The sequence below is a fragment of the Bos mutus genome, chromosome 27 (genome assembly GCF_027580195.1).
Source record: "Bos mutus isolate GX-2022 chromosome 27, NWIPB_WYAK_1.1, whole genome shotgun sequence".
NCBI classification, from domain to species: domain Eukaryota; kingdom Metazoa; phylum Chordata; class Mammalia; order Artiodactyla; family Bovidae; genus Bos; species Bos mutus.
The window spans coordinates 6,176,488-6,190,962 of record NC_091643.1 but is presented as its reverse complement, the minus strand read 5'-3'; the positions used below and the strand labels follow the sequence as shown (position 1 = coordinate 6,190,962).

Genomic DNA, 14,475 nt, shown 5'->3' with positions numbered 1-14,475 from the left:
TGAATGCATTAGGCTGTGTCATTTGCGATGGCCCGGCTCCCCTTCCCACTTTCTAATTCATACTAAGTCATCAGGGTGCCCCCCTCCTCCATCTGATGGAAAACCCCCCAATGGTAGCTTTCCTCAATTAACTCTGAGTCTGAGGCAGGCTGGGACCCGGGACCTGGGACCCTTTGCTGCAGTGCTCGCACCTGGACAAACGTCTCCTCCAGCAACAAAATACAAAGGAACTATCAGGGATTAAAAACAATTGCTTGCATGAGCAGTTGGGGCAAATTATGGACAACAAGATACACAGAGACCAAGAACCCAAGTGCCACTTGTGAAGAGCTGGGGACAGGAACGAAAGCAGGGTGCTGTGCATTGCCCCCTGTACTCAATACCACCCAAGGATGGTCAAACCACCTAAGTCACCCCTCCAGCCCGATCCTTGGATCCACCCCTGCTCTCACCCTGTAGAAGGAACTGCTCATCCTCGTCAGGGAGTGAGCAAACGAATCCTGTTACTTGTTTTCATCCCCTCTATGCAGCGGGGATCCCCATAAAGCCTTGCCTGATTTTCTTGTCTGGCTTCTGATCAATTTTTATTGATCGAGGAGGCCAAGAACCCTGGTTGGTAACAGGTCCTGAAGCCCTTTTGAAGCCATCCTCATCAACTCAAAGCCCAGGTGCACACGCATGACTCTTCTCCCTGGAGTCCAGCACATTTATACAGCATTCCACCTACCTTCCTCTGTGACCTCAGTTTTCCACAGATCTGTCTCTCCCCTCCATGTTCTGCAGGCTCTCTACTGTCAAAGACAGGATCTCATGGTTTGTATTTTTCTTTCCTCAGTGCCTGGAACAAATGCATATTTGTGAAATAACCCTAAGACAGGGGAGGTGGAATAAAAATGGGATATGTGTTTCTAAAGGTCAGACATGAGGGGAAAGGCTGAGTGAGAAGAGCTGGAATTGAAGAATTCCATATTTCTAGGCAGGAGGGTCTGTACAAGCTTTTGTAGGCATAAGGATGACTTGGGGAGCTTGTTCAGAATGCAGACTCCTAGTGCCACACTTTCAAATATTCTGATTTAGCTGGTTTGGAGCAGGGCCTACAACTCTCCAGTTTAAGGAGACACAAGGGCTCCTGAGGAAGAGGGTCCTCAGAGCACAGCTCCAAACCACCAGCAAAAAGAACACAGTGGTGGGAAGGATGCTAAGGTCAGCAGTTCTCAGACAAAGCTGTTCTGAATCACTTGGTGGGCGAAGGTAGGGAGAACGAGGAAGACTTGATAAAAATGCAGTTTCCTGGGCTCTGCCCAATTTCTCAGAATCAGAATCAGAGGTACCTTGACAGACATAGGCATCGGGGTGGAGAGTCAGGAACTAGACTCTCAGTCTTGAGACCCTGAGGCAGAGGTGTGAGCTTCCTGGCACCTGCCCCACCCCGAACATTCCTCCTAGGAAGCCGAGGGTACAGGTGTGGGTTGTCCCCAGATGTAGGTGACCAGTAGTCTCTTTTGGTTACAAGAGAGATCCTAGAAAAATGATCAGGAGCTTTTGGAAAAATACTGGATTAAGAAAAAGACAAATAGAACGGATTCACAGAAAGAACAAAGAATCGGAAGGACAAAGCTCTCTCTGTAATTTTCCCACCGAGTTTTCCCTGTGGGCTCTGTGTCTAGGGACCCCTCTCCAACGGCGCTCCATATAATCTGGACCTGCACCATTTAATATGGTAACCAGCTTCCAGCGCTCAAAATGGCAAGACCAAGAAGCCAAAGGCTGAATTTTAATTGTGATTTATTCAAAACGCAAAAACTAACACTCATTCAGTTATTGGAAGATGTTTAGGTATATTTGAAACAACTTGGATACGCAAATCCGATTTTCAACAGTACATTTTATGAAATGTAAATGTAGGTCAAATAAGTCTGATGAAAATTCAGTGTCCAAAATGCAATGGGCTGCGGGGTATAAAATACACATGAAATTTCAAAGACTCGGTGTGAAAAATATTTAATACGTTTTAATTTGGTTTTATGTTTAAATGGTAATTTTGGAGATATTGGGTTTAAGTAAAATAAGTTATTAAAACTAATTTCACCGTTTTCTTTTTAGATGTGGAGTGTAGCTACTGGGAAGCTGAAATTAAGTAAGTAGCTAGCATTATGTTCATATTGGACAGTTCAGTGCAGTCAAGATTATGTAAACCTTGACCCCGAATGTTGTCACTGAATATTTTTAAACCATCTTGGAACGTTACTCTATAGACAGAAATGCGTGTATAAAGTTGTCATTCCAGAGGACCACAGACTGAATCCAAAGATGCTACCATTTTGGAAACTCAATCTTTTCTGGATCTCGCCTCTACCCCACCTCCACCCATGACGGAGCAGCCTCCAGGGTAGCTGACAAGTCCCTTCTGAAAAGAAGCCTTGGGATTTTCAACCCCCAGTCTGGAGTCCACACACCGCGAGCACCCTCTGCCTCCAGCAGCATTCCTTTCAAGCGACTTTGGCTTATTTCAAACCAGCCCAAATAGTTCAAGAACTAGCATTGATAAGAATTTTCCAAATATTATACTGCTAGCTGTCAAAGAAGACCCACCAGTATTTTAAATAAAATCAATGGCGTCTCTCTCCCAAGGGGCCAGGTACAAAACCAACCGCTCCTCAGGTTAAATCCTGGCATGTTTGCTAAATAAACTACCAACAGAAAATGACATTCTTTTAAAAATTCCTTCTAACAGGTCTCATCCCCCCGAAAACTGCTTTGTTTGTTACCAGGTGCTTACTCACACCTTGAGCAGAGGGTTCTCACTCAGGGTCCATCCACCACTCCTCAACATTACAGCCGTGGCTAGAATAAAAGGGATCCACAATGGTGGAAGGTCTTTTCTGATTTTTTTTTTCCTCCACTGATTAGCAGCTGAAATTTAGCATGTCCTTCAAATTTCAGGGCTTCCCTAATAGCTCACCTGGTAAAGAATCTGCCTGCAGTGTGGGAGACCTGGGTTCGATCCCTAGGTTGGGAAGATCCCCTGGAGAAGGGAACAGCTACCCACTCCAGTATTCTGGCCTGGAGAATTCCATAGAGTGTACAGTCCATGGGTCATAAAAAGTCGGACACGACTGAGTGACTTTCACTTCACCTCACTTCAAATTTCAAGGCAAGCAACAAACTACATTACTATTATCAGGACCTATGATATCAGCAATAAAAATCACAGCTTTTTTTTTTCTCATAACAACACAATTATTTCAGAAATCCTGAAATATGATTTATGCACGTCATAACTTTATGGTAGTTAATTCTTCCTGACTATAGCACCTCATGGGCTTCCCGGGTGGCGCTAGTGGTAAAGAACCCTCTTGCCAGTGCAGGAGACTTACGAGATGCGGGTTAGATCCCTGGGTCGGAAAGATCCCCTGGAGAAGAGCATGATGACACATTCTAGTTTTTTTTTTTTTTGCTGGGCCGGGCCATGCATCACCCGCCTCCTGGACCGCCCCGGGCCCCCAACCGCTAGACACATTCCAGTTTTCTCGCCTGGAGAATGCCATGGACAGAGGAGCCTAGCAGGCAACACTCCACAAGGCTACAAAGAGTCGGACACGACTGAAGCAACTCAGCACGCACACATGCACAGCAGCACCTCATAACACAGAGGCATCTCCTGGTCCATCTCTAATCTGGTCATTGTGGATGAGGTGCTTTCTCCACCTGGTGATCCAGACATGGAACATGCTTTATGGTCTTACCTGTCTACACTTGCTTGTCCTTCATGGACACATGGGAAGAAATCAGCTATTTAAATTATTTGTCAGAGTTTTGCAAAAATGAGAATTTGTAACTCTTTGTAAGTTAGCATTGTTTTTTGAAATATGATAGGTGAGTCAGCTACAAGTCTTTACCAGGCACATTCAAACACATCTGATGGTTAAGCTAACTAAAGTGTGTTATTTAAAGTCATTTTTAAAATATGGTGACAGATTGAGCACCATGCATAAGGTTGTAAGTTCTGTGAAAATCAGTGTGTTTCTGTATTTTTTTTGTTCTTAGTAATTCTACATACCTTTTATGTTTTGACTTTTTTATATTTTATTTAAACAAATAAAAGTATTAATTTTAACATTAATATTTTAAATTTTATTTAAACAAAATAAAATGTAAAAAAAAAATAGGAAGTGTACATAGATTTCACTAGACTGCCAAAAGAATACATAGCAGGAAAAAAAGTTAAAATCCCCTTACCCAAGCCTTCAGTTCAGTTCAGTCTCTCAGTCGTGTCCGACTCTTTGCGACCCCATGAATCGCAGTACACCAGGCCTCCCTGTCCATCACCATCTCCCAGAGTTCACCCAAGCCTTACAGGACTCCAAATACCCACGTGTTTTTAACTCAGGGCACCTGCTTCTGGTAGAATCCACAGGGTTACCCAGCGCCCATCAGGATCACCCTCACACTGCCTTCTCGGCCCACAAATGAGTAGCAGAAAGTCTCTTTGTGTTTCAGTCTCTACTCTTGCCAGCACACAGCAAAGGTAGAGAAAGGCACGTGGCTGTTTACAGAAGCCATGGTGCACAGCTTCACCTGAGAAAGCCCTGGAAGCTGACGATGACTGAGAGATTTTGGAGCCTGTGGAGCAAACAGTAACCTCCTAGTAATTCAGTAAAACACCATTAATTGTTCTTAGAAACCAGCTGGCTCTTCCACCCTCAATATGAAAAGCGCATTAAAATTTTACCTGTTATTTCTGAAGCTACTTCCCTTCATGGGTTGAGTACAACATGAATGTATATTTAGAAGCAGTACAGCACCTTCCAATTAAAAAGAAAGTGGAGTGAGGCTTCCACAGTAAAACCAGGCTGGGCAGAAGAAAGTGATGCCTGCTGGAAGCCCACATTTCTCAGCGCTGTTGTCCCAACATTCAGAAACACCCCTGGCTTAAAAACAACATTGTTGCTTTTAGAAATTTTATTCTTCTTTTTTTTTTAAGCACCAAAAACAAGATTCAGCCCACAATTTAACATTGTCAATACATACTCTTCATTACACAATGACACGCCAACTATTACCTAAGCACGTCAGACTCTTCAAATCCCACACCCACACATCGTGAACTCATCTGCACCCAGATATGAATAAAGATGAAGAGCATCTTGAGGAAATAGCATCTCCATGCTCAAATGGCAAAAGCCGTGGAGCAAAGTCCTCCTAGCGCCTGAGGGAATCTCTTGGAGGAACAAGAAAGACCCCAAGAGCCACCGTGTTCTCAGAAAAAAATCACATCCTTCCATGACAACCTGCCCACTGGGTATTTAAAGTGAAAAAGGACCTTGGAAGTCCTTTCCAATTTTGAGATCCTAAGATTTTCTTATAAAGAAATGATTTTTCTTTGTTACTTGACTAAACTAAAGGTAATAATGTGTTGGTAGGTCAGCAGCTTCAGATCAGATCAGATCAGATCAGTCGCTCAGTCGTGTCCGACTCTTTGTGACCCCATGAATTGCAGCACGCCAGGCCTCCCTGTCCATCACCAACTCCCAGAGTTCACTCAGACTCACGTCCATCGAGTCAGTGATGCCATCCAGCCATCTCATCCTCTGTCGTCCCCTTCTCCTCCTGCCCCCAGTCCCTCCCAGCATCAGAGTCTTTTCCAACGAGTCAACTCTTCAAGTGAGGTGGCCAAAGTACTGGAGTTTCAGCTTCAGCTGGAGTTTCAGCTTCAGCATCATTCCTTCCAAAGAAATCCCAGGGCTGATCTCCTTCAAAATGGACTGGTTGGATCTCCTTGCAGTCCAAGGGACTCTCAAGAGTCTTCTCCAACACCACAGTTCAAAAGCATCAATTCTTCAGTGCTCAGCCTTCTTCACAGTCCAACTCTCACATCCATACATGACCACTGGAAAAACCGTAGCCTTGACTAGACGAACCTCTGTTGGCAAAGTAATGTCTCAGCTTTTGAATATGCTATCTAGGTTGGTTATAACTTTCCTTCCAAGGAGTAAGCGTCTTTTAATTTCATGGCTGCAGTCACCATCTGTAGTGATTTTGGAGCCCAGAAAAATAAAGTCTGACACTGTTTCCCCATCTATTTCCCATGAAGTGGTGGGACCAGATGCCATGATCTTCATTTTCTGAATGTTGAGCCAACTTTTTCACTCTCTACTTTCACTTTCATCAAGAGGCTTTTGAGTTCCTCTTCACTTTCTGCCATAAGGGTGGTGTCATCTGCATATCTGAGGTTAGTGATATTTCTCCCAGCAATCTTGATTCCAGCTTGTGTTTCTTCCAGTCCAGCGTTTCTCATGATGTACTCTAGGTCAGCAGCTTAACTCAGCATTTTCTTATGGAGAATCGGTCCAGGAGACCTTATGTGGGGTGAACGAGGAAAAAACTCAGACTACTCACAGCTTCTTCTCTACAAGAATTATTTTTCCTTCATCTCCAAAACCACGATTGCAGGAAATTTCCAACACTCAAATGAACTGTTTTCCAAATGTTCGTTTATCAACTGAACGTTTCCCACTCCGTTCATTAGTGTTCATTCATTCTTTCATTTGACAAGAAGTTACTGAGTGCCTACTAAGTGCCAAGCTGGCAGTGAGCATGAGATATCATGCCATGAAAAAGGCACATCTTTTCCCAGAGATGTTTCACAAGGTGGCTAGGTACCAGGCTAATCTATAGCAACCTCCTGTATTAGTCATCTCAGGCTGCCATAACAGAATACCATAGACTAGGTGCAACGGGAATTTTGTTTCTCTCAGTTTTAGCGACTGGAAGTCCAAGATCAGGTGCCAGCATGGGCAGTGTCTGGTGAGGGCCCTCTCCTTGGGTCACAGAAGACCCTGTTCTTCCTGTATGCTCGCGTGGCCCTTCCTGGGTGTATGTCCGTGGAAAGAGAGGAAGGGAACTCTCACTGTCTGGCCCCATCATCCTGACCTCTTGCAACCCTAATCACTGCCCAGAGGTCCCATCTCCAAACAACATCACATTAGGGGTTGCGGCTCCAACACCTCCTTCACAGTAAATATGCTATTTGACCCATAATGTTAATTTCTATAGACCTAAGTGTTTCATTGCCAACACAGGTCCGTCTAGTCAAGGCTATGGTTTTTCCAGTGGTCATGTATGGATGTGGGAGTTGGACTGTGAAGAAGGCTGAGCACTGAAGAATTGATGCTTTTGAACTGTGGTGTTGGAGAAGACTCTTGAGAGTCCCTTGGACTGCAAGGAGATCCAACCAGTCCATTGTGAAGGAGATCAGCCCTGGGATTTCTTTGGAAGGAATGATGCTAAAGCTGAAACTCCAGTACTTTGGCCACCTCACTTGAAGAGTTGACTCGTTGGAAAAGACTCTGATGCTGGGAGGGATTGGGGGCGGGTGGAGAAGGGGACAACAGAGGATGAGATGGCTGGATGGCATCACCGACTCGATGGACGTGAGTCTGAGTGAACTCCGGGAGTTGGTGATGGACAGGGAGGCCTGGTGTGCTGCGATTCATGGGGTCGGACACGACTGAGCGACTGAACTGAACTGAAGTGTTTCATAGGGCTTCCCAGGTGGCGCTAGTGGTAAAGAACCTGCTTGCCAATGCAGGAGATGTAAGAGATGCGGGTTCGACCCCTGGGTGGGGAAGATCCCCTGGAGGAAGAAATGGCAACCCACTCCAATATTCCTACCTGGAAAATCCCATGGACAGAGGAGCCTGGCAGGTTACAGTCCATGGGGTCGCAAAGAGTCAGACACACTGAAGCAACTTAGCATGCACGCACACATGCAAGTGTTTCGTATCCACCTCAGAAGAGTAAGCCCTTGGCTTCTCTGCAGTTTGGCTCCTGCAGAGGTTGGTGAGGAAGAAGCACCGATAGGGGGCGGGGGCCACAGTAACATCAGACACCTCAGTCCTGAGGGCCCAGGTGGCTCAGCGCTTGGAGGAGACTGAGGCAAACCAAGGCTCAGGTCAGATCCTGGAGCGGAGGTGGCAGTGTTCTGCAGTGGGGCCAGAATCTAGCTCTGATGCAATTTTCAGAGACAGCTGTCCTGACTTCAAGGCCCGCCTGTAACTCTGAAGTGTCTCCTGATCAAGTTCAATTAGGAAATGCCACGAAATGAATATAGATAACACAAAATCAGAGTAACAACAGGATTCAAGGCATTGTAATCAGCCTGAAAAGAAAGTGTTAGTTGCTCAGTCACGTCTGACTCTTTGTGACTCCATGGAGTGTAGCCCACCAGGTTCCTCTGTCCATGGAATTCTCCAGGCAAGAATACTGGAGTGGGCTGCTGTGCCCTCCTCCAGGCGATCTTCCTGACCCAGGGATAGAACCTGGGGCTTCTGCATTGCAGGCAGACCCTTTACCATCTGGGACCACCAGGAAAGCCAGTTTTCACAAAGCTGAAGTGACAGAGTGCTTTTCACCAGGCCTGATGAGGTAGGCTGGGGGCCTGTCCACCCCTCTACTGTACAGAAGCCAGCATCCACCAAGCTCCCTCAGCTAGAAATAATTCTACTCTCCTCTTAAGGTATGATCATTTCTGTAAAAGCCTGCGTGGTCAAAGCCAACCTGGAATGGAAAGGACTCCAAAGAGAGGAAACTGCAGAAATGGAAGTGCAGATCCTGACATGACCCCAACTAACACCTCACAGGGCTGACTGCACCTCGAAGGGACAGGCACCACACACGGCGTGGAGGCTGCGTGCCCCCTCTTCCCCACAATCCTGAATCCAAGCAGAAGCAATGAATAGCTCTCAGCTGGATCTGTGACATCCAGCCTTTCCAAATGGCATGTCAAGCTCCTTGCGAAGTTTTTAACAGAATGAAGGAGAAAAAACACCCCTCCATTTCTCTTCCCCCATCGATCGTTAAAATTAAAAAGGCAGGTGAGGATACCCAGGAAGCTCTGGATGAATGAGATGGGATCAGGCTTGGGAGGCACTGAGGGCGGGGCTCTGCCCACAGCACACAGGGCCCCAGGCCCAATTCTAACCCATGTCTGGCACTTTGCAAGGGCTTTTATCTCCGTAGTCCAAAAGGTTCCTCACCCCAAGGCCGGTAGGACAAGAAACAGCAGAGCCACGTGGCAGAAAACCAGAGCTACGAGACCTTGAGGGTCTCTCACCTGTGGCCTCATAGCGACTGTCGGTGTTAGCCCCTCAGTCGTGTCGGACTCCTTGCAACCCCATGGACTGGAGCCCCCCAGGCTCCTCTGTCGTGGAACTTTCCAGGCATGAATACTGGAGCGAATCGTCATTCCCTTTCCAGGGGATCTTCCTGACCCAGGAATTGCACCTAGGTCTCCTGCGCTGATGGCAGAGTCTTTACCAGCTGCACTGATGGCAGAGACTTTAGCAGCTGCACTGATGGCAGAGTCTTTACCAGCTGAGCCACCAGGGATGCGACTGTCAGAACCACATTCAAAATGGGGTCCCGTGTTCGACTGCAACCTTATGGGGACACAGTTTGGGGATCTGGAGTCCCCGTCTCTTACAGGAGATTGGATACAGCCTCTGGATATGCTTTGCTTTGTTTATTTTGCTTATTTTTTTAAATTGAATTAGTTCTACCATTAAACATCAGGAGCTTTTGCATGTGAATCCAGATGTCTGACTTTTGGGGGAAAATCCAAAGCTTAGACCTGTGCTGCTGTGGGCAGGAGGACGGCAGGGCTAAGAGGAGGCCGCGGGGCACTCCACCCATAAGCCAGGTGTGACCAAAGCCCCACTCCTCCCACTGGCTCACGCTCAGCCGCACAAAGCCTCACACACTGTGCTGCTCTTCTCTTCGGCGCCTCTGGTCACGGGACCCTCCTTCTCCTGAGAGGCCACCAGCTGTCTTGCCAGTTCCACGGGCTTTTATCATGTCTTTTTTGGATTCGCTGCAAATGCCCCTGGCTCCGTAAAGGCCATTCTGATATGCCTGGAAGAGCTAACCATTCTGATATGCCTGGGAGAGCTAATCATTCTGATATGCCTGGGAGAGCGAATCAGGCTTTGTTTAAGTCTCTTCGACGTTTCCTCGTGCTTGTTTACTGGACCGTACATGCACTGTTCAGTTCTGGGTACAGAGTCAGCAATCCCCAGTGTGGTGATCAATACTAAAACAGAAGACTTACCACGCATCAGAGACTTCTCAAAGCGCCTTATACACACTAACTCACTTTAGCCCCACGACAGCCAGTTATACCCATTTGATGTAGAGAAAACTGAGGTGTGTTAAAAGTTAGGACAGCCTCCCAGATTCTCTGGCCCAACCGTTAAGTGGCAGAAGAGGCAAGAGAATGGAGTCTGGCGACGTCTGGATGAGAAGGTGGATTGAATGGACCCTTAGGCAGGAGGAAGGGAGGGAAAGAAGAAGGGAAAGCAAGAGAGAAGGAAAGACAGATGAGCTGTCAGGAGTTGGTAAGAGCAGATGGAGGCGTTTTCGTGGCAGGAACTGCAGTCTTCGGGTGGGGGCAGGGGCTGTGGTGTGAGCGTCATTTTTAACAGTAGACTCTCTGGGCAGACTGCCCTGCTTCAGAACGTCAGTCAATTTCTGGGGTGTAGACGGCTGACCACAGCTGACGGCAAGCTGCCGTATGAGCCCACCCAGTGCAGAGCTTGAGAGAAGAGGTGTGAAGCCTAACACACTTACTAGCTAGTACTAAATAGTACGAGCACACCAGCTTGAATGCCTCAGGGTGCAGAAGTGGAAAATGCCCGCTGAAGACAAGGCAGGTGAGGAAGGACCCACTAAAGCATCATAAGGACCCACTTCTTCTAGAGGCAACCAGGAGTGCCTGAATCGTTTTCAGCGGGGAGGGACATGACTCCACCGTTATGAAGGGTCAGACGCAGATGAGCACACCGTCTACACTTCAGGAGCTCCTCCTCTGTCTCTCCTGAGCGATGACTCTTGCTAGGAAAGCTATCAACCATCCCGCTCCTTCCCGACTCCATCCCTGTGCCTGCCGGCTTCCTCTCCTCCATCCCCTCACTCGAGTCGCAGCCCCTCGGGGTGGTGGGGAGTCTCCAGCTGTCACTGCTGGATCTGTGCTATCTAAGGAAGGCAGCGCAAAGCAGTGAGCCTGAACCATCTTACAGAGGGAGCCTGGTCTGGAGAGTATAAACGAAACAATGCCACTGCAGACCACAGTGCTGGAAGGGGCTTTAGAAACCAGCTGGCTTCCAAACACCCTCTCACCAAGGAAGGAGAGCAGAAGGCAATTGTCTTAGCCAGCCCAAAGACCCCGAGCTGGTAAGGTCCAGAGCTGGACCTAGAACCAAGCTGCCTGGCTCCCGGTCGAATACTCTACGTGCACATAAAGACGATGTTTCTGAGATGCTGCGTACCCCCTACAGAGTCAAAGGCTTTCTTAGAAGAGTCTTTTTTTTTCTACCTAGCTGGTTCCACTTCACCAGCTGGAACAGACAGACACAAGGCAATCTCCAGAAGCAGGGACCTGCTGCCACTTCCCCCAGCACAGGACAACCCGAGCCATCTGCTCAGGGAACACGCTGTGACCTCGGTCCACCTCCCTCACTCGAGGTCTTATGATCCAGTCTAAGGACTCTCCAGGTCCTGGGCTCTTCCCACGGGGCCTCCCTCCACCTGCCTGCACTGAGGCCATTTCCTGGTAAGTAGGATGGGCAGGGACAGGAAGTGAACCTTGCAAAGCCATTGTGCCAGCTCTGCTTTGGGAAAAAAAAAAAAAAGATTGTTGGAGAAGGTGAAACCTTCTGCTGAATTGCACCGTAGTCTAATAATTCAGCCTCGCTTCAGGTGAAATTGGCCAAGGCTTCAGGACATCTGGCCAAGGCAGCAATCGGGAACCGAAATGCAGGCCAGCGTTCACCCAGCCAGGACCCAGAGGCTGCAGCTATTCCAAGGAAGCCCATTGTCCAGTCCTTACAAAGGCTTCCTCCAGCCTGGCTGCGGCCTGCCTCATGGCTTCTTTCAGCTAGAGTTGTTCTCCACTTCCCAAAGCCCATCAGTAGCCACCACCATGACCCCTGGGAATAGGGCAGATAATGACAATCCCTTGGGCCAGAGAAGGGAAAACTGATCTGGGGAGAGAGACCTCGGGGAGGTGATGGCAGCTGAAAGAAAGAAAAGAAAGTGAAGCCGCTCAGTCGTGTCCAACTCTTCGTGACCCCATGGACTGTAGCCCACCAGGCTCCTCTGTCCATGTGATTTTCCAGGCAAGAATACTGGAGTAGGTTGCCATTTCCTTCTCCAGGGGATCTTCCTGACCCAGGGATCAAACCTGGGTTCCCCACATTGCAGGTAGACGCTTTACCATCTGAGCCACCAGGGAAGTGGTGGATAGCAGAGGAGGGACCTTCCGTTACCATTTGCCCAGGCCCATCCCAATTCACACCCACTTTGTACAGCAACAACTAGGCTCCCTTTCATTCTTGAAAGTACCTGATCGTCTGTGGTCACTCTAGCCACAGACCTCTCCAAGGCGTCTATCAACAGAATTCCAAGAATCCATGAACTTGAATATGACAACAGTCATGAATGTGCTTCCCAACAACAAGCTACAATGTAGCATTTCATTCTATTATAAATGCAGGCCACAAACTTTAGATGAAGTACGGGTACCAGCGACGCTGTCACCCAATCATACAAATGGGATGTTTTCCTATCGTGGTTCAGGCCTGCAGTTACCCAAGGCTGCATCACGCTCACCCAATTATTGGTCTATGTCCGATCTTGTTACACTGACACTCGTAGGTCACAGTGGTTTATGTAGAATGTAAAATGGTCTCAATAAGATTTGTGTTATAATCTTACGCATTGCAATGTGTACATTGAAAAGCATCGTTCCAGGGTCCCTAAACTTGTCAGACCTCCAAAGGGCACCATGGCATAGATAAGATTAAGAGGCTTTGGCCTGGTGTTGCAGAAGCCACCTTCGCCAAGGACAGAGGACGTGGGAAAGAAATCCTGCCCTTTAGGTGAGGTCTCAGCCTGCCACTGAGTTGATCCAGACCTTGAGGAATTACACAGGTGCACCCCGACAGCTTGCACACCTCTTCTGCAGGCCTTGAGTATTCCCATTAGCTTTGTTCATCTTCTCTTATTTTTATGCCTTTCTTTATCTGTTGGGTTTGGCTTAAACCAAGTATCTATTCATCTTCCGCTGCTGATCGCTGGGCCCTCTTCCTTTGGGTGGCCCATTTCCGCTGACGCTTGCCCCCCCCACCCCCGTTTTCCCCCACCCCCTCCCGGACCTGTCTCCTGGGCCTCCTGACCTGGCGGGCTCTCAGCCTTCCCTTTTCCACAGGTTTTGTAGCAGGTGCTTTGTGCACCAAGGGTCTCATACTATCTTTCACTGGGGCAGGGTATTCATTCTGTTGATAGGAAGTGCTTTTGAGAAGCAACTAAAAAACAGACTGCCCACCCAAATAAATGACTCCGAAACAGTCCACGGCAGGAGATGCTATTACTCTGACAACCCAAGCTTAAATGTACTCTGTAGAAAGGATGGCAAGCATTCCTGCTTGATAATCCCTCATGACCAGATGTCTAGGGAAGGTCAGCAAGCTGGGACCGGGATTCCTCTCAGAGCATAAATTCCCAGTGTAGCCACAGAAAGGATCCTGCTTAGTCACTGCTACCCGGGTGAGCCCTCTGTATGCAGGCCTATACAAGCACTGCTTTTCTCGATCAGGACGGAGGGCAGACTCGAGAAGTCAGTGTGACTTAAGATCTTTGTGCTTTAGCTCTGGACAAATATACAAGGGCCCTGTGCCTTCTCCCTCCTCCCACTAGGGGAAATTTGTGTCCTGAAACAGCCATCTCCCCCAGCAAGGGACTGACTTATATGCAGACTGAAAAGTCTATCAATGATCTAAAGAAAAGAAGAAGAGGGAAAGAAGGCAGGAAAAAAGAAAGAAAGAAGGAATCAATCTAAATTTTGTCACTCCATGCTTAAGAGTGACTCACAATATTATATATTTTTATTTTTTATATTTGTCTCCATTTTACTTCTACTAAAAGGCACAAATCCTTTTTCAAACACTGTCTCAAATCCTTTTTTCAAAACCTGTCCCTGGACAAGTATTAACATAAAAAGCAGCTCAGAGAGTTTAGGAGAAATTGAAACCATAAATTTTATAACAGCTGTTAATTTATCCTCCAAAAGAAAAAAGTCTTTATCAGAGTGGTTCTTTTTCTGTACATGCATGCATGCATGCTAAGTCACTTCAGTCATGTCCAACTCTGTGCAACCCTATGGACTGTAGCCCACCAGGCTCTTCTGTCCATGGGAGTCTCCAAGCAAGAATACTGAGTGGGTTGCCATGCCCTCCTCCAGGGGATCTTCCCAACCCAGGGATCGAACCTGCATCTCTTAAGTCTCCTGCATTGGCAGGTAGGTTCTTTACCACTGGCAACACCTGGAAAGCCCTTTTCAATACTTAATTCATATTTAAAAAAATTTTTTTTAATATTATACAGTCCTTACCCTTAACTTACTCACTTTGGGAAAATATA

General features: G+C 47.4%; 1 protein-coding gene across 4 annotated transcripts in view; it reads right to left on the bottom strand.

The window, feature by feature from the left end:
• The window catches only part of LRRC3B (leucine rich repeat containing 3B), a 95,392-nt gene that overhangs the window by 74,979 nt on the left and 5,938 nt on the right, over positions 1-14,475 (bottom strand). For 2 of the 4 annotated variants that reach the window (XM_070364049.1, XM_070364050.1), the window contains exon 2: positions 728-838. The exons of the other annotated variants lie outside the window; for them this stretch is intronic. The gene's annotated coding sequence lies outside the window, so the exon portion shown is untranslated. The remainder of the gene's footprint in view (positions 1-727; positions 839-14,475) is intronic. 4 annotated transcript variants of the gene reach the window in all.